The following is a 21,934-nucleotide window of genomic DNA, read 5'->3' as shown; positions in this document are numbered from 1 at the left end:
TAGATCTCAGTTTCAGACCTCCATCGAATCATAAAAATTTACGCACTGTGTATACATAGCTTAAAAACATCAAAGGAGCCAGTACAGAAATGTGTAGGTATAAAGTATGTATAAAGTGGGTAAATTATTCCTTAGGTTATTCCAACATAGGGGTTTTCGACAATATTTTATGTGTAATAGAATCGTAACATCGTAATAGGTCTCTATCAACTAAAGTGTTTTTAAGCTGAAGAAAATTGTCTGGCAATATTGCTAAACGACAGTCAATAATATAGAATTTTTGTATACAAAACTTAGGTAGTTACATAATTGAATTAATAAATTCGCTTCTTAGATTTCCCCAGGGATTCTACAACGTCTCAACGCACAATAAATCGCTAGGAATTAATTGTATAGAAATTATATATTCAGCCCTCGTTGTTTTTGGGTCGTGTGCACGGATACAGCTTTACCGGTCGATTTCCACCTCCCTAAAATAATGTCTGTGTTCAGAATTCGAGACTACGATCCATCCCATTTTGCAGTACCACCATGGGCATTAAGTATTCATTATGAATTTAAGTTAAGTATCTAAGATATTTAATATTAATGCGATGAAACAAAGCGATGCGACAAGGGCTATGTTATAATAATATAAAGCCCGTACTTTTTAATTACCATAAAATTTCAAGGGGGGATACAGAAATGTTTCAACTATAATTTTTTAAGTTTGGTTTTGTTTTTAAAATGTTATGAATTAATAATTTATGTGTAATTGCTATGTTATATGAATATTTTCGAATATTCGATTTAATGGTTCTCAGTAGAGAGCCATGCATCTAAGTTTAGTGCTAATAGGATTTTACGGCTCAACCCTGGCAGCTACCATGAGTACTAAACAATGTTATTACATATATCAATTGCAACATATTGCACGCTGTAAATCGTGATTAGTTCACAGCGCATCTGCGCAGAGCTAGTCTATTCAGAAAACCTAATTGCTCGAGAAATGAGAATGGACTCGGATTGTATGGTAACAATGAATGTTCGAACAAAGATGACTGAAGCGTGGCAGTAGTAGATACACTATGCAACATATCGAACCTACAGATACAGTTCAACGAACTAAACTCTTTAATCAAAACCGGTGTTGTTTTTTTTACATTTCTGCGAGTATCGCTCTTTCTATCTCTACTATCCATATACTTCTATATCAATATTATAAATGCGAAAGTGTGTCTGTCGTCTGTTTATCTATCTGCTAGATTTTCATGGTCCATCCGTTCAACCTATTGTAACGAAAGTTGGTACAGAGATAGCTTGCATCATCGGGGATGGACAAAGGCAATTTTTTGAATCAAGTTCCTCGTGGATGAAGTAATAGCATCATAATATTATGATGCTTAAATAGCCTAAATAGCGTATACAGGATACATCCTAGCTCTGTACCCATACAGAGCATCCTGTATACGCTACTTAGGTCATTACTACATAGGCTACTTTTACCCCAGAAAATCGAAGAGTGTCCTTGGGATTTAGAAAAACCTAAATCAACGCGGACGAAGTCGTGGGCATCATTTTTTTACTAATGGGGCTTAAAACTTAAAAACCAATGAACTGAACTTTCACATTTTGAAAGCATGTGCTCAGACTTATGCACAGCGCTAAGTTTGATTAGAATCGATTGAGAACAACGCGAGATACGGGTAGGTACCTACCTACACTAAGATGTGCTGACCAAAATTTCAGACGGACGTAGTCAAGGGAATCTCTGCACCGTATTCTTCATTATTAAGGATCATAACCTCTTTCCATTACTCATGAGTATATAATGGGAATAGTTTTCGTGGGATAATAATTCAGTGGTTTCCCAAATCCTTCCGCATACAACTCAAGTAAAAAAAACGAAAATTCAATTCTTAGGATTATTGTACTTATTATCAAATATTAGTGATAATATAATAACCGGGTGGTGGTCAGTTTATATAGATTTCAGTATCGTCGGAAATGGAGAACGTCCTGTCAACATGCTCTCAAAGGCACGCAAGAAACGAAAACCAGTAACCCATCCTGTTACCAACCACTATTCGATATGCGCTGCCACCACTAGGCCACATGCTCCTCAGTCGAAGGAATAGTTGCTAACGAAATAGGTATTCTATGAGTCATCAAGGTTAATTCAAAATACATCTAAAGCTCTTGAGATCTAAAGTTATATTTTAGTCTACTTCAAACTTAAATCGACAAATACAAGCATGTAAGTATAAGTGTAGTGTATCAATAGAGATTAGTGATGAGATTATAGTTATCTAGTCCTTCGCTCAATCGTTGGTCGCGCTGACCTGGGCAAAATACTGCCGTTTTATAGACCTTAACTCTATTTGGCATCATAAATCGCGCAAAAAACGAAGTGAGGACGTATAATGGCAAGTGCCACATCGATTTCGAATAACAGTCAAAGTATATCGAAGTTTATGAGCTTGACCTTATTTTTGTCTCGTTTCTTTATCGGAATTCATGGTAAACGTATTTATTAATTAAAAATAAATAATGTATGTTGAATATCGATCACGTTATTGTGAACTAAAAATTATGGTCCCTCTACCCCTGTTAGAATTATTAGTAAATTGAGAAATTCCAGTCTCCGTGAGGCTCAAAATTAAAAATGCCGACAACCCGGCTTAGCTACGAAAATCTAAATTAGGTTCGCGACCCGCGTGTTTGAATTCTAGACGGGCATGTTGCACGCTCGTCACTTGGGTGGAGAAAAGATGAGGGGAAACCTGAAGAACTTAAAAATCTGAAACCCACCGGAAATAATTTCAGTTTCAATTGTAAAAGGAGAGATTACGGAAATCAATCAAGCCGAATTTAATCAATCAATTTGTGCCTACATTTGGAAAAATACCTTTCAAAAAAATTGATGACTAATCTGTCAGTGAAGATCTAAGGCATGACTCACGGTAAACTTTTTTTGGATAAAAATAGCGAACAAACAAGAAGTCTGGTCACCTGATGTTATGTGATTAGGATTACCGCCATCCATGAACATTTGTAGCACCAGAGCAACGGCCCATGAGTTGCCGGCCTTTCAGGCCTCTTGTATGGGTATCCACCCGCAGCGGTTTGCGCCGCATAGATCCAGCGGCTCCCTGCTACTCTGCAACTCGTCTATCTACTTAGTCTACTAATGCTGCATTTTCTGATTCGAGGTCACCATTTCAGCACCTTGGGGCTATATCTTGGTATAACATCTATCGATTCTTCAGTGTGTGCCGCGCCCATTGTCACTTCAGTTTCGCAACCCGTTGAACTGTGTCGGTTACTCTGGTTCTTCTACAAATCTCCTCATTCCTGATTTTATCGCGTAGAGAAATGTGCGTAGCTTTGATCCATTAAGTACCCACTGAGTGACTCAGAGCTTTCTTATGAGGTCCATTTCTAGTTCTCCGATCAACACTGGCGACACACACTGGTCAAAGACTTTGCTTGACAGGCACTGAATTTTTTTGGACCAGAAGACATCTCGAAGCTACCGGCCTTGTCCCAACTAAGTGAAGCGTTTAATACTCGTAGTTTGTTGCAAATATTACCCTTAAACTATAGATTTAACTCAACCAATAAAGTATATTATATTATGCATGTAGCTATGACAACATTGCCGATATGCCATGATTTGCCCTAAATAGCGACATGCAAACACGACAAGATTCATTACTTAATCCCTGCAGTAAAGCATCCTAAACACATATACAACTGTTTGTACAATGATACGCTTATGTACCTACAATGCGAGGACCATATATATTAAGAATATGATCCTAAAATAACATACTAAACCTTCATCACATCACGCCATAATTATGTTTTCAAAACACCTCAAAATTGCAATAAGGTTAGGTTTCCAAATGTTTCACCAAATATATATTTGAATAAAAATTGGCCACTGCATTGTAACATTTGTTTAGTTAATTAACATATTTTTTTGTAATACATTTATGTATTTATATGGTTCATTGAAAACTCATGAAATAATATCAAATAGGTAAAATGAAATCAAATAGTTTCGATATAATACGCTTTTCTAAATACTTTCTTCACTTAACGAAGCTCTTCTGCAATCTCCGCAAAGTTTCCCCTCAATTTCTCACAGTTACAGCTTTCTAATGTCCCAGTTTAATAAACATTTTATCCTCCACCCTGTAATGTACTTTACGACCGTTACTAACGCAGAGAAAGTCGCTACCATCTGCCAGTTCATTACAATATTTTTCCAAGGACCACTTTGGTTAGTCGTAACTTAAGTGCTGCGAGTAGGTACCTACTACCATCCTACTATGTAACAAAATTTAGAATTAGGGATTCAGAGTTTGAATTTTAATGAACTCATCCAGGAAATTAAAGCAAAAGAGGTAAAATACTTTAGTACAGTAATAACATTTAGGCGTTAAACGGCTGGTTTGACGTAAGTACCTATTTACGAAAGTTTTTAAAACGAAGCTTTTTAACGGACGTTTTAGGATAGGACTTCATGCAAAAGGTCACAAAGGCAAAAAGTAAAGAAACGAACGAGCGTTTGCTGGCTTGCTTTGCTTCTGTCAGGTGTCGCGCAATACCGCTTTTTTTTAAACTACGAAATTCAAAGTTATCTTCGAATTTCGTAATTTAAAAAAAGAGTCTTCTCTAAAGGTCTGAAAGCTTTGAAATCATATTGCAAATGGCTTCTACAATAAACTTTTACAATTTATTTATTACTAGAGGATACTCGAGACTTCATCGGCGTGGATTTCTGTTTTTTCAAAATTCTGGTTTTGGGATAAAAAGGGGCCTTTTCCGTCTCCGGGATGTAAGTTATCTTGTATCAATCAAAATCTGTGAAACGGAGGCAAGTGTTTGATTCCCTAAGATAAAAGTAGCCTGATATCTGTCCGTCTTCAAGATGCAAGCTATCTCTGTATTGAATTTCATCAAAACCTGTTTAACTAATGACCCGTACAAAGGTAACAGACAGACAGACAGACACAATTTCGTATTTATAACATTAGTACTACAGATATAAATTCATTTTTAATTGATTTGGTTTTCCAAGTTGATATGTTTACTTCAAATAGGCTTTTATCATCGATCATTTATAGACGTCCAACTAGGTGAACTTCTCAAGGTCTTATTCTTATCCTTGGCCGAATTTTATAAGCACAATTTCGCGGAACGATGAAAAAAACTTTAGCTGTACACGGAAGCTAGTGATGTTGTAGTTTTACAGAAGGATCTGGCTATTTTTAAGCCGTAAGTTGATAAAAACAATTGTAACTATCCCTTCACTACAATGAAATTAAGGAACTCGTTAAAATCTATATCGATAAAATAAATTTTATTAAATCTACTATACCAAGACAAACTCTATCATATAATTTTCACAGAAGTTACGCCCTTCAACGATGAGAAACAGAGCAGAGAGGAACTGTTCCTCAGAGAGTAAGCAAGCAATGTCACATAAGATAAATTGGCTTAAACAAAATGAAACAAGCCAACTAAGCCATTGTCCATTAGCTTTCTAATCTCTCTTGCCCGATGTGACACCGGCGCTACTTCCACTTTACCATTAATCAGAAACTCCAAGTAATAAGAGAAAACTTAAATACTTTTGTTTTTTATAACTCTCTAACTACCATCATTAAACGAATATAGGATACTTAGGTGTTTTATTTATTTATTCAGATACAAGTTAGTCCTTGACTGCAATCTTACCTGGTAGTAAGTGATGATGCAGTCAGAGATGGAAGCGGGTACCCTGGAAGAGGTACGGCAGTTTTTATTAAGCCCATGCCCCATACCCCATTGGTTTCTAATTTTCTATACGGTATCGCGGTTTTGCCCCTAGGGTGATAACTAGCCACGACCAAAGCCTCCTACCAGACCGTACCAGAGAAAATGCAAAAATTATAAAATCCCAAATTTACCCTGCTGGTAATCGAACCCGGGAATTCCACTAATAATACCTCAGCGCTCATCACTGCGCCAAGGAGGTAGGTATAACTGAAACATAGAACGTGGATTCAGGTTTTAAAAATCCCGTGGGATATTTTGATTTTCCATCAGGAAAAAATAAACCTGTCCGTCCCCGCTCCCCGGGATGTTAGCTGACTCTGTACCAAATTTCACAAAATGGGTTAAACGGATGGACTGTGAAAACAGACAAACAAACCCACTTTCATGTTAATACACGCAGGACTTCAATTACTACATGGCATAATATCGTATATCAAATTTTTGAAAAGAGCATCCGCCGAGTTTCTTGCTGGTTCTTCTCAGTAGGTAAGACATTCCGAACTAGTGATAGATGCATTGGCGATTCAAAAGTACATACTTGTAAAAGTTTAATTGAATTAAAAATATATGTATTTATTTATTTTTAAATAAGTAGGTATGCATCGTAGTATGGCTATGGATATCTATCTTTGAAATTAAAATAATGACAGCATTGTATCAACTCCGTACATAGGTACGATACGAATACGCGTAGTAAGTTATTAATAAATAATCGTATATTGTGTTTACAGAATAAGCTGTTTGCAGGAGGAATGCGGGCGGTACGCTGATATAATATGCATCACAAGACAAATTGCTATTGCTCCTAGAATATTGGAGAGTTATCAAACATTTATAGATAGATGTAGAAATGTGTGTGCATATTTAAGATTATCCGAAATATATAGAGAAGGAAAATGAACTTTGAATTGAAATTATTTCATAGGTTTTATTGAAATAGGTTTTTTAAAAATCCCGTGAGAACTCATTGATTTTCCGGGATAAAAAGTAGTATCTCCTTTCAAATTTCAGCCAAATCCTTATAGTAGTTTTTGCGTGAAGGAGTAACAAATATACACACATACTTTCACCTTTATAATATTAGTATATATAGTCTAGTCTATATCTAGTCTATAAAACAGGTTAGCCAACCGTAAAAGCTGGGGTGAGATGGATAGTTTAAAGGAATTAGGTATATTACATAACAAAAACTTCTTCATTGCAAAGTCTTGGGGTTGAATTTACAAAAACCTTTTCTTAGCAGACGTCTACGTCATAATAGCTATCTGCATGCCAACAACCCGATCCGTCCAGAAGTTTGAGCTGTGCGTTGATAGATCAGTCGACTCAATCAATTCACACACAATAGCCCCAGGCCACAGCTCAATTATTATGCTATTTTTCAATATTTACACTCACTTTACTTTACGAGTTACATTATATTGTTAAGCGTGGACATAAACAATGTAGCATCAAAGGAAATTAGCATTTGAATTTAAAACAAACAGCGGCACGCCGCCGCGCCGCGCCGCTACCTGTGTCGACGTCAACGCAGGCACACACAGTCAATATTTGACTGAGCCCCACAAAACCTGAACTATTTAGTCGCCTTCATAAACATATAGTTCACATTACACAGACACGATAACTACATAGTGAACTACTGGGCGTGACCAGAACGCCAGTAAAAACGAAGACTGGTAGTATGATAATAACGCTAAGTTTTTGCTGACGTTCTGATTAAGTACACCCTGTAGAGTGAGGGAACTCTCGATTTAATCCTGAATCGATGATATGTCTAATATTAAGCTATGGGCACAGAGCAAGGATGGTGTGTTGTGGGTAACGTGAAATCGAAGAAATATAGTTGTTTTATAGCCCACCTAGCGTCGAATATAGCTAACATTTGACGCCTGCCAGTGACGTCGAAACCTCAACGTTTTGTTACAAGTTCCCTAGTGTCGCGAATTGTGACACCAATATAACACCATTCCAACTTTAACTTTGATGGTCATAATAATGTGTATAACGCATGCACCAGGCGTGGTCTATGCGTCATACACTTATTTCAATTACATGTTGAAAATTCCACCCAAAAGAACACGATATACTATAACCTCATCGACCGCCCCATTGTGCCAGATCCATCCACGCACATGCAAACATTAAAATCAACTCCCATCAGCGGTATTCCCACTAGTTTACAACGTGGGGTTATTCAAGGGGCGGACCAACAAATTCCTGAAAGACCGGACCTCTAGTGCTGCAAATGTTCATGGGCGGCGGTAATTACTTAACATCAGGTGACCCACCTATTCGTTTGCTCGCTACAACACATTTTTCACATCACATCTATGAGTTTAGTCGGAGTGGATTCTGCGTCTGTATCATGTCGTAAGACCTTAATAATATAAGCTCTGAGCAGTGTCCTAAGTGTAAGTTAATCAAGACACACCTAGGGTGGCTGTCCACTGAACCTGGCAATAGTGTAACCGGTTTGCTGAACATTTCTCTACTTCGCTCTTCTTTAGTGGCACCTTAATGTTAAAACTTAAAACTGTAAGAAAGACCACAAACGGGCAGCTTGAAGCAGTCAGCTCGACTGATCAAGAATCAATAATGAAGCAAATAGAATTCATTAATAATATTTTTTTTAGTTAATATTATATAGACTAGCGCTTGAATGCTATCAGGCCTGCTAGCAAGTGTTGATGCCGCCTAAAATGTTGATTGTGAGAATGTTTTTCCATAGATACACAATTGGTCAAGCTAGACACAGCTCCCTGCGTATAATGCATTGGCTGGTAGAGCAGCTATAAATGATAAGTATTTTATTAATCTCTCAGAAAAGAAAAGGTTTTTTGGCTTGCTTATTATACTTTGACACGACATAACACTACGACGTTTTTATGCCAAGACAAACATTGTCCAACGGGTTTATTATATTTATCTGATGTCCCTTGTCTATACCACACTTTTGTTTAAACAGATAATGGGAGGTTGGTATTATTGTTTAAATTAAACAGAAGAGACCGCTACATTTATTAACGAGCATCGATCCGAGTCAATATTTGAGTGTTCGACCGCACCCTCATAGGAATGGGACAGTCGATCTGATGGGTCACATTACTAAAAATGTTTACAGTTTACCTACCTATCCCCTGACTAATTTAACACGCAGATATTATAGCTTGATCTCATTTTTAGGTTTCCATGTGTGAAAGTTTCGGAATCGAGCTCACGTTTTTATGCTGATAAGTATATACTATAATAAACAAATACATTTACGAGTAGGTATGTAGTATTTCACCAAAACCGCAGAGAATCAGGGTAAGGTACCAATTTACTAAGTTTAGGAGAAGTAATTCTAAATCCTAGCGCGCTCCCCAGCACTTTCCATACAAACGTAGTTTGGTTTTCATTTGAAAATCAAAGTCAATGAAATTTTGTGGACACGTTATAAGATCAAATATCTATCTACAGTTTTCTAAATTTTCGTAAAAATGTGTAGTTTTGAAGTTACAACGGCTCAAAGATTTACAAATCTTTGAGCTCGTGTAACTTTGAGTCCCTATGAATGTGAACCATAGCTAATATTATTTTGTTTAGAACAGGCCTGGGAAATGCGCTACAGTTACTTTTCTTAAGAGACGTTAACACTTAACAATTAAGTACGCACTAAATAATATTCAAAAGTTATTATTGATAAGCGCAGACACTTAAGGGATAAAGCTCTACACAATTTCAAACAAAGACTCTCAGTTGGAACTTAATTGGTCCAAACTTTGCCAATAAACATCAAACTTGCCAATTATACGATCGCACCAGCTCCGAAATTTGTTTGACATATTTTGGACTATCCCGAGATCTTGGCTGCGGAATTCAATATTCAGTGGTTTTAACTTCTTTTTTACTTTTAATTCAGTAACTTTTGACTCTCAGAGGCCTGAAAACCAGATCTGGAGGCCCCTATTGACCCTTTAACCACAGAATTTATTAAAATAGTTTTTACAGAGTAATCTTATAACACGATGCTTACTAAATTCGACAAACGTACATAAACAAATTTTCTGTGCTACTATTATGAAGTTATACTCTTATTGCCACAAACACAAAAGATTTTCATTTAGGGTAGAGAGGTAGGGTGGTTACTGGATATAATAGGCGGACGTAAAATATTGCTTTCATATTACTTAAGAGTTTTGACAGTGGTAGCCGAAGAGCCACTTAACGAGAAATGTATCGAAAATACCATAATACATAAATTTACGCCATTTGTAACGAGCCAACAAAGATATTATGAAATTCCAGATAGGCAAACCTCATACAAACGTATTTTAAAAAGTGCAGACAAATTCCTATGCTTAATGTATACTATTACTATGTGACATGCATGCGCGTAGCGTAGCAGCACGGACTACATGGATACCTATTACGTAGGTACTGGCGCGGTGTCTACGCACGTATGAGTAAAACCACGGTCCATCAGCCTATAGAAGACGTTGTGAGGCATCAGGCAGTAAGACCAGACGAGAAACTCGGTATACCACATAATGTTATCTGTCTAGTAGAGAATGGAGTATAAATTGAGGGGATGAAATATCTTTGATATATTAAATACAGACGTAGCGAAGTTATGCTTGCTCATAAATTGCAGTCAGTACCATTAGCTTTAGAGCGGTACCCACTAAATCTATTTGCATAAAAGTATTTAGTTGTCGACTAATGAAAATATAGCTCAGAGTTATGACCTGCCATTTTGGCGTTAGGGCTGCCAAAAAGTATAACTTTCGACTAAAAAAATGTTTTTATTACGCAATGAATGAAATGGTTTCAACGATACAGGGAATGCTAGTATGGAAATCACAGCCTCACTATCTTAAGTAATTCTCATCCATTATTATTCGTCAAATAAATAAATAAAAATTTAATAAGCTCAGTTAAATAAGCCTGGGTAGATTTTAAGGAATAACATTATTTTATTATAGAACCAAACATAGTACAACATAAACAATGTAATTTTTTTTATTTTTTTTTGAATTTATATGGACAATCAACAGGTTACAATAAATTAACAGGTTACAGCCTGCTGGGTGTAAAAATTCAGCTCAGCTGTTTCTCCTTTTATATAAATACCCACACCTTATAGTTCTGCTTTTCAAACTTTAACGATGGCAGCCCTATTAAATGACTTTAAAGCTGGCGCTAGTAAATAGAGTATTTCGCGGCTTACAGTGCCTTTTAGTCGCGAAACTTTTAAAACTTGCTGAAGCGTAGCCCCACGGGTCATTGCTTACTTCGCGAATTATAGTTATTTCACGAAAAGGAAGATAAGTAATTAAAGTTTCTGCTTTATCTTTTCCTCGTATTACACTGTATCTATCGCCTGTGCTATCACTACCCCTATCACTACCCATGGGAATGCGAATGTGAAAGTGTGTTTGTTTGTTGGTTTATTGATTTGTTGGTTTATCCTTCAATCACAATGCAAGGGAATGACGTCATTTTTTGCAATAAGTGGTAAATGGATAGGATACTTTTTATCCCTCAAAATCAAAGAGTTCCAATGGAATATTTGAAAAAGTAAATCCACGCGGACGAAATTGGGGCATCTACTAGTTACATAATATTATATATACCAGATATACCTGTCAAAATCAATAAGCAGATAGATGTGTAGATCTAGATTTTTCTCGGCTTTCACTTCTACAAAACGTTGAATAAAAGATACAAGGAGAGATGTGTAAACACTTATTGTGTTAAGGTTGCTGTCCTATTTTCGTGACATACCTAATTGTATGAATGAAAATGTCTGTGATGGACAGTCATACACCAAGGTGATGCCATAATGCAGGTTAATGTTCCGTTTTCTACTGTAGACTAGTTAAGTATATGAAATATTCATGGCGTGTGTAATATGTGTCATCTAAAAAGAATACTTCCATGCTATTTCGTTTATAACTTGGTAATTTATATCATAGTAATTTGTTCATATTTCGAACAATATACACCCCGAATTCAACGAATACACAAAGTACAACTAAAGGTGACAGCACACATATTATGTATCAACTCGGAAAGGGATCATTACCGTATCGCTTTTCGCCTCACCGTCAATCAAGCGTCAACTTAATGTTTTACATTAAGTTCAGGAGGAGGAGGAGGAGGCGGATCAGGAGGTCCGATACGTCAACTCGGCTACAGTTAGGTTCGTGAGCTTGTTTAGAGACGAGGCGATTACGCTACGATCCCGATTAGTGTGCGTTGTAGTAAAGAGTTTCATAAAAAAAATACTGCCGGGCGAATCAGAACATTCGATTCGGTAAGTTATCGTTCGATAACATTCGTTTTTCATTGATAAAAAACCGATACTTATGGAACGATAACTTACCGAATCAAGTGTTCTGAATCACTCTACTCGACGCACGGCTCGAGTTGACACGGTGACGATCCCTTTCCGAGTCGATAAGTGTACTATGACCTTAAGTACATACCTAGATACACGTACAATTTAATCAAACAATTTTACGGTTGACGCTATTATTCTATTACAATACGCGATTGGCCTGATCTAATGGACTGAAACGATGTAATAAATAGACATATACATTGTATATATCATGTTATTTCTGTGTCGGAATAATTGTAGATATTGTAGATAAGAAACATTACATATTGTTACAAAAAATTCTATTCACGGAGTCGTCATAATAGTTTTGTTAGTTATTTCAAACATTTTTATTTAAAAAAGTCGTTTAGCAATATCATCAATCACTCAATATTCTATAGCTTGGTTACATAAAGAAACTGGACATTACCGTAGAAATACCGAAATAAATCGACACCTCCCACGTAAGTTGTTGTATCCCCAAAACTGCAACTTTTCAGTAGAGCGTTTTAAAGATATAAATTGAAATTAAAGCTCCATTTTTCAATATATTTTTGTGAAATTCGGTATTTAGTTATAGTTTACAGTACTTTAACATATTCTGAAAGATAATTCATAGAAATACTTCACATTTCTGAGATTTTGTTCATACAACATTTTACGGCGTGTTTCATCTTTGTAAAATGTTGTATAAGATACTTACAACAAATTACGCTGGAAAAAACGGGTTGAGTGTCATCGTATGTGTTAAATACAACGGTGTACGTCGTTTAAAATTTAAAAGAAATGTAGTATGTGTAGTCCGATTCATCATTTCCAACCAATGGAAGTCCACTACTGGACATAGGTCTCTTGTAGGGACTTCTATATGCCACGCTCTTGCACCACCTGAATCCAGTGGCTCCTTGTGACTCGTTTGATGTCGTCTGTGCACCTAGTGGGAGTCTGTGGGAATATATTGACACACACAATTTACTGTGGGAATATATTGACACACACAATTTATCAACGCTGCGCCTTACAGTGCGAGGTTCCAGCACCTTGGGACCTCAACGTCTATGGGTCCTTCGAATTATGTGCCCCGGCCATTTACACTTCAGCTTCGCAACCCATTTATGCCGGTTACTCTGATTTTCCTACCGATATCCACATTCCAGATTCGATCACGTAGAGAAACTTCAAATATAGCTCTCTAATTGCCCGCTTAGTGACTCTGAACTTTCTTATGAATTCCATTATAATATATGACCATATTATCTCGGATCCATAATATGTCATCACTGGTAAAACGCACTGTTCGAAGACTAATTTAGTTTCCGTACACTGCCGCCGAGTCGGATTCGTTGGCTGACCTGTTTCTTGAAATTGCACTTACCTACCTGGTCCAGGTACCTGTTCCAGGCTCACACTTTTCTATAATTTCGAGTTCAGAGCCCTCAACGATTACTGGGTGGGCCGAGACATAAGAATTAGACACAATTTTCGCCTTACTCATGTTCATTTTCAGGCCCATCTGTTGTGAAACTTTGCAAAGGTCATTGAGCTGTAAATGTAGAAACTGGGAAACCTAATGAGGTTTCCCAGAGTTTCTGCGATAGTGACTATGTCATCGACAAATCGAAGGTGAATTTCTTTTGATGTTAATGTCAAGTTCATTCCAATCCAAGCTTAAACATAAGGACGTCTTCCAAAGCAGTGGTAAAGAGTTTCAGAGAATTACGTCACAATGTGCACCCTGTCACTGCAATTGGACTGGCCTAGTCTGGTCCTATATGTCGACTGACATGGTGTTTTCGTACAGGATTCTATTTCAGCATTTGTATGAACAGGCAGTTGTTTCAGCATCTCAATAGCGACCTTAATACAGCCCCAGTTTCCACCAAATCAAAAACTTTCTCATAGTTTACAAACGCTTAGCAAAGTGGCAGATTATTATAATAGCCTTCAGTTATATTATGCATAACATGTCGCAGCTTATGAATGTGACCTATAGTGCTTAAGCTTTTTCAGAATCAAGCTTGTTAGGGATGCTGAAAGTCATCGAACTTATTATTGTGAGGATTCATAATGACTTACGATAACAACAGCTTATAGACATGGCTTAGCAGCGAAATGAGTCTATGACTCTTCTTGAGTAATGTTTGTAACTTTGTAATTTCGTTATGCAATGAACTAGATTAATTTGAATATAAGATTCACTAACCTTTTGTGCCCACATTGCAACAAATAAACCATTACTTATTATTTATTACGGCATTATCGCCATGACGGGATTGAAAATCCCATGGAAAAAGATTGGAAAATCGCTGAAAGACCTTAAGTACTGGTTTGCCACCCGCTTTCAGGAATTCTACTGTGATTCTGATATCACCGAGCGAATTTTTATCCTTGAGTTGTTTGAGAGCCATACTTATCTCGTATAAACTGGCATCTGGGATATCTTGGGTATAGTGTCCCGTCAATTTAGCTCTGGGATCTTTAGCCAAATCTTCAACAAGTCTTTGTATTGTATTGTGTTGTATTGTGTATAACTGTCCATAGAACTTCTCCACTTATTTCAAGAGCTCAAGTTTAGCTGAAATGAGGTGTTGTCAGTTTTTTGTCGTATCAGCATGCCCTGTTTAGCAGACAGATCTTTCGTGAATACTTTTGAGTTCCTCTTCCGCTCTATGGTATCTTTAAAACGAAATTAAAGATCCATAAGTCATGTGTTTGTACAATAGAGATCTGCCAGTAGGAAGGTGCATCTGCTGAAGACTACAGTAATATCATTTCTGGCCTTTTTCTGGCCATGAGCTTTAAAATCATAAAAAATATTTGTTATTTTTGGACGATAGGCCGTAAAGAATTTGGACTCCACCACCTGGCAGGTTCTACCAATCTATTTATTGGAAAGGTAGGCTCTGAAATTATATATTGTAGTAGTGATTTTTTTGTTAATTATATAGTAACCTAGTGGTATGATGAGCCGATTAGTTATTTTATTGACTATCATGAGTTTACGTCGCCATCAAATAAAATTTTAACATAGTTTTATTGTATACAATGTCGTATGTAAGAAAAAAAACAATGTCATAGCAACGTAAAATATAGCATGTAATCATACAACAAAATTTTGAGAAATAAATGCCGAAGTAAAATGTTGTATGTATCACTTAACACAAAATTTATTATAATTCTGCAACGTAAACGGTTGTATGTCATCATACAATACTGTTTTTGGGTGTCCTCAACGACGTAAATTGTTGTATGTAATCTATACAATAGTTTAGCTTGGCATCACTATTAAATTACTAAAATACGATAATGAAATAAAAAATGTAAACACAACCGTGACATATCAGTGTCTTGAGTTACAAACATTTCATCTGAAGTCCGGCGTGATCTGTTGTATCTGTTACATACGAGGCGCAAACGTGCAACTTCACCCCACATAAAACGTTGTAAAGGTCAATATGATATTTTACGTCGTCCTCGTTTGAAACATACAACATTATACGCCTCATAAGTACTTTAAAAAACAACATTTTTAGGATTTTTTTTAATTGAACATATAAAATACATAAAAATAGACATTGTTATGTAAAAAACGCAAAATGGCAATTTTGTGGCTTACAACAACTTACGTGGGAGGTGTCGAAATACATGACTAGCTTTACTTAAATCGTATAAAATGATGTATTGATTTATTCGGTTTAAATTACCTCCTCTGTGGTGAAGATCAATTTACATGCGGTATCTATAAAAATATGGTGATACAAAAAAAATACATTCTTTGCGTCAGAAACCAAACAGAAAGGAACTGGGCACAATGGTAGGAGTGCCTAAATAAACTACCTATCTGCTGTAAAAGGTAAAGAATATCCAAACAATATATATATACATAAAAATATATACACGTAGGTATGTAATTTTATCTTACGTCTCTAGTGTTCACAATGTGCTGTTTATAGTAAACAATAAACCAAAGAGTCTCACAGAATTGTATGTTCATATTATATTGTTTTAGAAAAGCCTCACTTACAGATGTGCACACGGTTATACATTCTATGGCATTGCATATAAACGTATTTTTTTTTAACTTACTTAACTAGCCTAAATAACTTAATTATTTCATTTTATTTTTTCTTAAATTGATGCTTATTAGATTTTTTGCATAATATCCTAAAATCCACAATTAAAGAATCTTATTGCATATCCGAATGTTGAATTAAAGTTTTTGTTGACTACAAAATAATACAGTCAAAAACGTTATGTTACACCAACGAATCAACTATCAACATTTTTTTTTTATTTTTTTTAAAAAGAATATGAGCCATGTTAAATGCTAATATTCGTCTTTCCTCTCCAATTGAGCGTCAGGCTTGTGCTAGGAGTAGGTACGACAATATTATAGTACAACGGGCGGGGTTTGAACCGTCGACCTTTCGGTTTTCTGCTAAAATTTGTATCAAATTACCACATTATATACTGTTTGCTTGGCAAGACTGTAATGATGCTGAAAAAATCGGCATCACGTGCTATTATCAATGAATACTCATTCCATTTAAAAAAACACCAGTAGAGCGTCAGCGAAATTAAATAGCAATTACTTTACTTACAACGTTTTTATCTTGTCACAAAAAGCCGACTTCAGCATCCAATACACGGCTGTGAACTCATTTTTTATATATTTCAACAACCTCTCTAACCCACCTGTAGACTGTTCTTGGCTAGTTATCCATACTCCATACTAATATTATAAATGTGAAAGTGTGTCTGTCTGTCTGCTACCTTTTCACGGCCCAACAGTTTAACCGATTCTGACGAAATTTGATACAGAGTTAGTAAGCTTATATCCCGGGGACGGACATAGGCTACTTCTTATCCCGGAAAATCAAAAAGTTCCCACGGGACTCCTAAAGACCCATCCGCTCAACCGATTTGTATGGGTACCGGTAGCTTTCGTCCATGTTATTGACATAAACAACTTTTTATCCCGGAAAATCAAACAGTTCCCACGGGATCTTTAAAAACCTACATCCACGCGGACGAAGTGGCGGGCATCCTCTAGTAGATCTTATAAATTCTAGGTAGGGCAAATAGGATTAATCTATTCTAAATTCATATGGGCCATAGGTAAAATCTTATTAAAAGTTAAAGCGGTTTATTAGACTGCATCACCAAGTCTTCCCATCTTAACTTCTCAAACTGGAACCGATAAAGCATCATATCATGCAAATAAGTAGGTAGCCTATAACCACCTTTGGTGGTATTAATTCATTACAATATTGAATATTCTGTTCCATGTTTCCTTTTGTTATAAAATAAATACATAACGTGTAGTTACTCGCGTGTATGTTTATTTTGTTGTAGAGGTAAATATTAATTAATTTTATCTCCTCTCATTACAAATATAACATGCTTTTATACACAATTCTATCGCTAACACGCCGCTCGTATAAAATTACGTTTAAGTAATTAGTTTACAAAACTCTCCTACGATACAGATTTATTTGTTCAAATACCGTTTCCTTCGTTCAGGAAGAAAACAAAAAACTCTACCTGTCTTGAAAACTTGTTACAATAAAAGAACAGAAAAGTGCTATTCGAGTAATGGACTGAATGAAAATGTACTTCTATCATGACAATAACGGTAAAAGTTAACTTATCCAGCCGTTTGAAGATGCAGAGAAGATGTTCTATCAAAGTTGAATCTAAATTTTGCCAGGTATCAAGTAAACACTCATTTTAAAAGAACACATTTGAAAATTCTTATTGTAAAGAATGTGCCATCTACTGTGAGAAAAACACAGCAAAAATAACGTTGTAGCGCAGTTCAGTATATTGAAAAATATATAAGTTTACGGTCATAATTAAATTTTAGACCATAGAATCTAGAAGTATGAATGAAGAAACGGCCTGAATGCCATGTTAAGGTAGGTATAGCTCAAAGCGTTGGATCCAGAAGTTTAAATGCAGGCAGGTTTTCTTTACAACTTAGACCCTCGTCTCCTATTCAAAAAGGATTTTGAGCAATAGGGTTCTTTGTAAATCCTAAATCCACGCGAATGAAATTGTGGAAAGATTTTAAACAACGGAATCTTAAAATCCACGCTGACGAAGTAGTGCAAAAAAGCTGTAATTCTAGTTTGTTATAAAAAGACTTGCTATAAAATTAACGTCATACATTTTGTCAGTTTGCATTATAATAACGTGTAGGGTCGCCTGTAAAGCTTACATGAAATAGTAAATCTCGAACATAATATATTATGTATACGTATAATATGACATATTCAATATATGCAGGTACATTCTATTAGCTTTTAGTGTGTGGTGCTTCTGTCTTCGAGCGTGTAATAGGAAGTGCTCGAGGCCATCTAAACAACAGACTTCGCGCCTTCGGCTTAAGGCAGCCATCTATCAAACTGAGCCAGGACCGATAGCTTTACGCTAGACAAAGGCCCAAGATTTATCGTTCCATTATTCCCACAAAGATCACCCATCAATGTATTGCAATATACATTAACTCAACTATTATTAAATCACCACCGATATGTAAACGGTAAAGAAATTGTTTATGTAATAATTTGGATTTAAATAATTAAGAAGAGCCATAATTTGTAACGTCTTTTATTTATTTTTTGAGATTTCCTCGTTGTTCCACAAATTTTTTCGTAAATTTTATATTTTTGTAGGTTTTCTATAAAAATAGTAAAATATAAATCCGCTAAACATTCTGTTGCTTGTGTTTAACAAATTACCATATCGATGATCTTATTTAAAGGTACTTCCTTGCATTCTGAATTACTGCTAACTTCATAGACTGCGAGGAAAAGCATTTCTAGAGATGATTTATATTTCCCTGCCCTTGTAACTAATGGTAGAGTGATGGAAAAAAATTTGTGAAATATTATCAATTAATAATTTTATTATTCTATTAACGTAATATGACTGACTGGTCAGACTTGAACCGCCCATCAGTAGAGCTGCTACTTTTTATTTTAACCAAATTCAAGACGGAGTCTCTTAACAACCACTAGGTCCACCGGTTTGTTAAGAGAAGTAACTCTAGCACAGAAACGATAAAAGAAATTATCGGTCTCTCGATCTTGGTTTGCCAGATTACGATAAAAATGGTTAAAAAGTCAAAGGTAAACCGACTCAAACATTTGTAAGTATATAAATCTTCTCCTAGGTAGATGTACATAAAGATTTCATTAGTTTACGTTCACTAACCTGTAATCAAATTAACGCTCGATCTAATCGAGTATCTTGTATGTCTAAACGAAAGCCATTTTGATAGTTAATACACTCAACTAATCCTGTGCCTACTTAAGCCAGAATCAAGTGCCAATTCAACTAGATCTAATCAATCTGAACCAATAGCGGTTGAAGGATTTGTTAGCTTTGTTTAATCCGCCTATCCGGTTTAGCCTTTAGGTCTATATCTGTTTATTGTATAGAAGCTAATAATATATAGTATAGTACCCCATTAGTACCTTCTTACCTAGATAACCTAATACCTACCGACTCTCAACAATCGTTAGTTTCGTTTTTACTAAATAATCATCAGATAAAAAGATCTAGAAAGCTAAAGGTATATATATTGAAATTTATGCTACGAGATCTGTGCACAGAATTTGAGAAATATTTTTGACGCAATTGAAACTGAATAAATGTGGGGGAGACCAAGGGCAATCGTAATTTGTAACACGGCATTGACATCAGTAGGTGTCTTAAAATGTATTGTTTTGTTATTATTATTTTTTTAATATCAAAAACACATTGTGACGTTATTAGTACGTTGTAGGTAAGTATACTACAAAAATTTAAATGCTTGTAAAATGTTTTCTTGCCAATTGGCATACTATCTGTTAACAAGAGAATTAACAAAACATGTGTGAATCAATTACAATACAAATCATTTGACATATTTTTTTAAGGTTTTTTTTTTTTTGAAAACTACTTAGTATCACGACATGTTTGTTGGTGTAAACATGGCGTAATAGAGGTATTTTTAACCCCCGACTCAAAAAGAGGGGTGTTATGAGTTTGAAGTGTGTATCTGTCTGTGGCATCGTAGCTCCTAAACTAATGAACCGATTTTAATTTAGTTTTTTTTGTTTGAAAGGTGGCTTGATCGAGAGTGCTCTTAGCTATAATCCAAGAAAATCGGTTCAGCCGTTTGAAAGTTATCAGCTCTTTTCTAGTTGCTATAACCTTCACTTGTCGGGGGTGTTATAAATTTTTAATTTACACTTGTGTGATACAGTAGATTTCTCGTTACCTATGACCTTTAGCCATTTTGGAATGAAGCGCTATTTGATGCACCTAGTTTACACAGACTTCACGTGAAATGATGGCTACGAGATCTGCAATAATTGCAAGAAAAAAGTTTTCATTCAATACACGTATCTAATACATTAGTGTAACAATGTGATTTTCCACTATGCCTTTTCTCTTTTAATTCCATAGCATGTTATTACTTTATTGGGTTCTAAACCCGAAGGGTGCCAACACGGGACCTTATTACTAAGCCTCCGCGATCCGTCTGTCCGTCCGTCTGTCTATCAGTAGACTGTATCTCGTGAACGGTATTAGGTAGAGCGCTAAAATTTCCACAGAGCGTGTATTTCTATAACCGCTATAACAACAAATAATAAAAATTTTAACTGCCGTGAAAATTAAAAAAATTAAAAAGTTTATTTCTTGTACGATGTTACGGAACCCTTCGTGTGTCAGTCCGGCTCACACTTGACCGATTTTTTCGGATTCTTATCTACTTGCTTATAATTTCCACCGTCCCTTTTATATTGATAAACCTACTATCTATTTTGTTATTTAAACCCTTTGTCAAGCGACTGCTTGGCAGGGATTTCTCATTTGGCGATAAGACCGCCCGCGCCGATTGTATCTACTTTGTCAAGCTAATTTGTAAAATGATGATTTATGTCTTGATGTACTTAGTACGATAAACTTATTTTCATTTCTTTGATTTATGAATCAGCGTTATAAATGAAACAATGAATAAAACATAGACTACCAGATAAATTAATTATATTGTATTGCTTGCTTCAGAATATGAAATAGATGATACTACTACTCGAGAAGTTGCAATGTATTACTTACATTAGTTTAGTGTATTCTATCTATATGACAAATAAGACGTCTTGATAATAAGAATTGATAGATTTTCTGCTTTAAATTTTTTTATAATTTTTATCTATTATTTTTCTACTCGTGCAAAAGAACAGCACATTGTGAACATATTAAAATAATGTAATATTATGCACTTATTTTAGACATGCTTAAAACTTAGAGGACCTGTACATTTACAATTCCTAAAGTAAAACATTGCACAGTCTTATACTGGTTCCCACGGCCTGTGATAATATCACAAGTCACGCCTGACCTGTTGAACGAGCACAGCCACACAGGACAGGCTGTATCCAAGTGGATAGACTTTTAAAGGATCTTATATGAATTTCTAAAATGGTTTTCCTTAGTGCCCATCTACGTTATAGAGAGTAACATTCAAGTTCCCAGATCCACCAGTTTAAACTGTGGGTTGCCTATATATCAGTTCATTAAGGTACTGTTTTAAGTGTACACAGGTAAGTATAGATTGCTCTATTAGACATTTGTTTGACGTTAAAAGCTAGAAAAGAAGTATGACCTTAAATTGGTCTAGTCCGTGGCCATGACGTCGACAGATCTAGGCGTCTGCCGCAATATTATCAGAAGAAAACTTCCTCAACTTTGTGACCAATGGAATTT

At 35.7% G+C, this 21,934-nt stretch overlaps 1 protein-coding gene and 1 long non-coding RNA gene across 4 annotated transcripts in view; one reads left to right on the top strand and one right to left on the bottom strand.

Moving 5' to 3' along the window:
- Positions 1-21,934, bottom strand: part of LOC123866919 (cAMP-specific 3',5'-cyclic phosphodiesterase) — a 600,070-nt gene that overhangs the window by 484,738 nt on the left and 93,398 nt on the right. The window lies entirely within an intron of this gene.
- LOC123866932 lies at positions 812-21,674 on the top strand. The gene is made up of 3 exons (XR_006796286.1): positions 812-1,128; positions 6,837-6,843; positions 21,664-21,674. It is a non-coding gene; the product is annotated as an uncharacterized LOC123866932 (long non-coding RNA).

The sequence above is a fragment of the Maniola jurtina genome, chromosome 7 (assembly GCF_905333055.1).
Source record: "Maniola jurtina chromosome 7, ilManJurt1.1, whole genome shotgun sequence".
NCBI classification, from domain to species: Eukaryota; Metazoa; Arthropoda; class Insecta; order Lepidoptera; family Nymphalidae; genus Maniola; species Maniola jurtina.
Note: the sequence above shows the minus strand (reverse complement) of the source record. Positions and strands in the feature narration are given on the sequence as shown.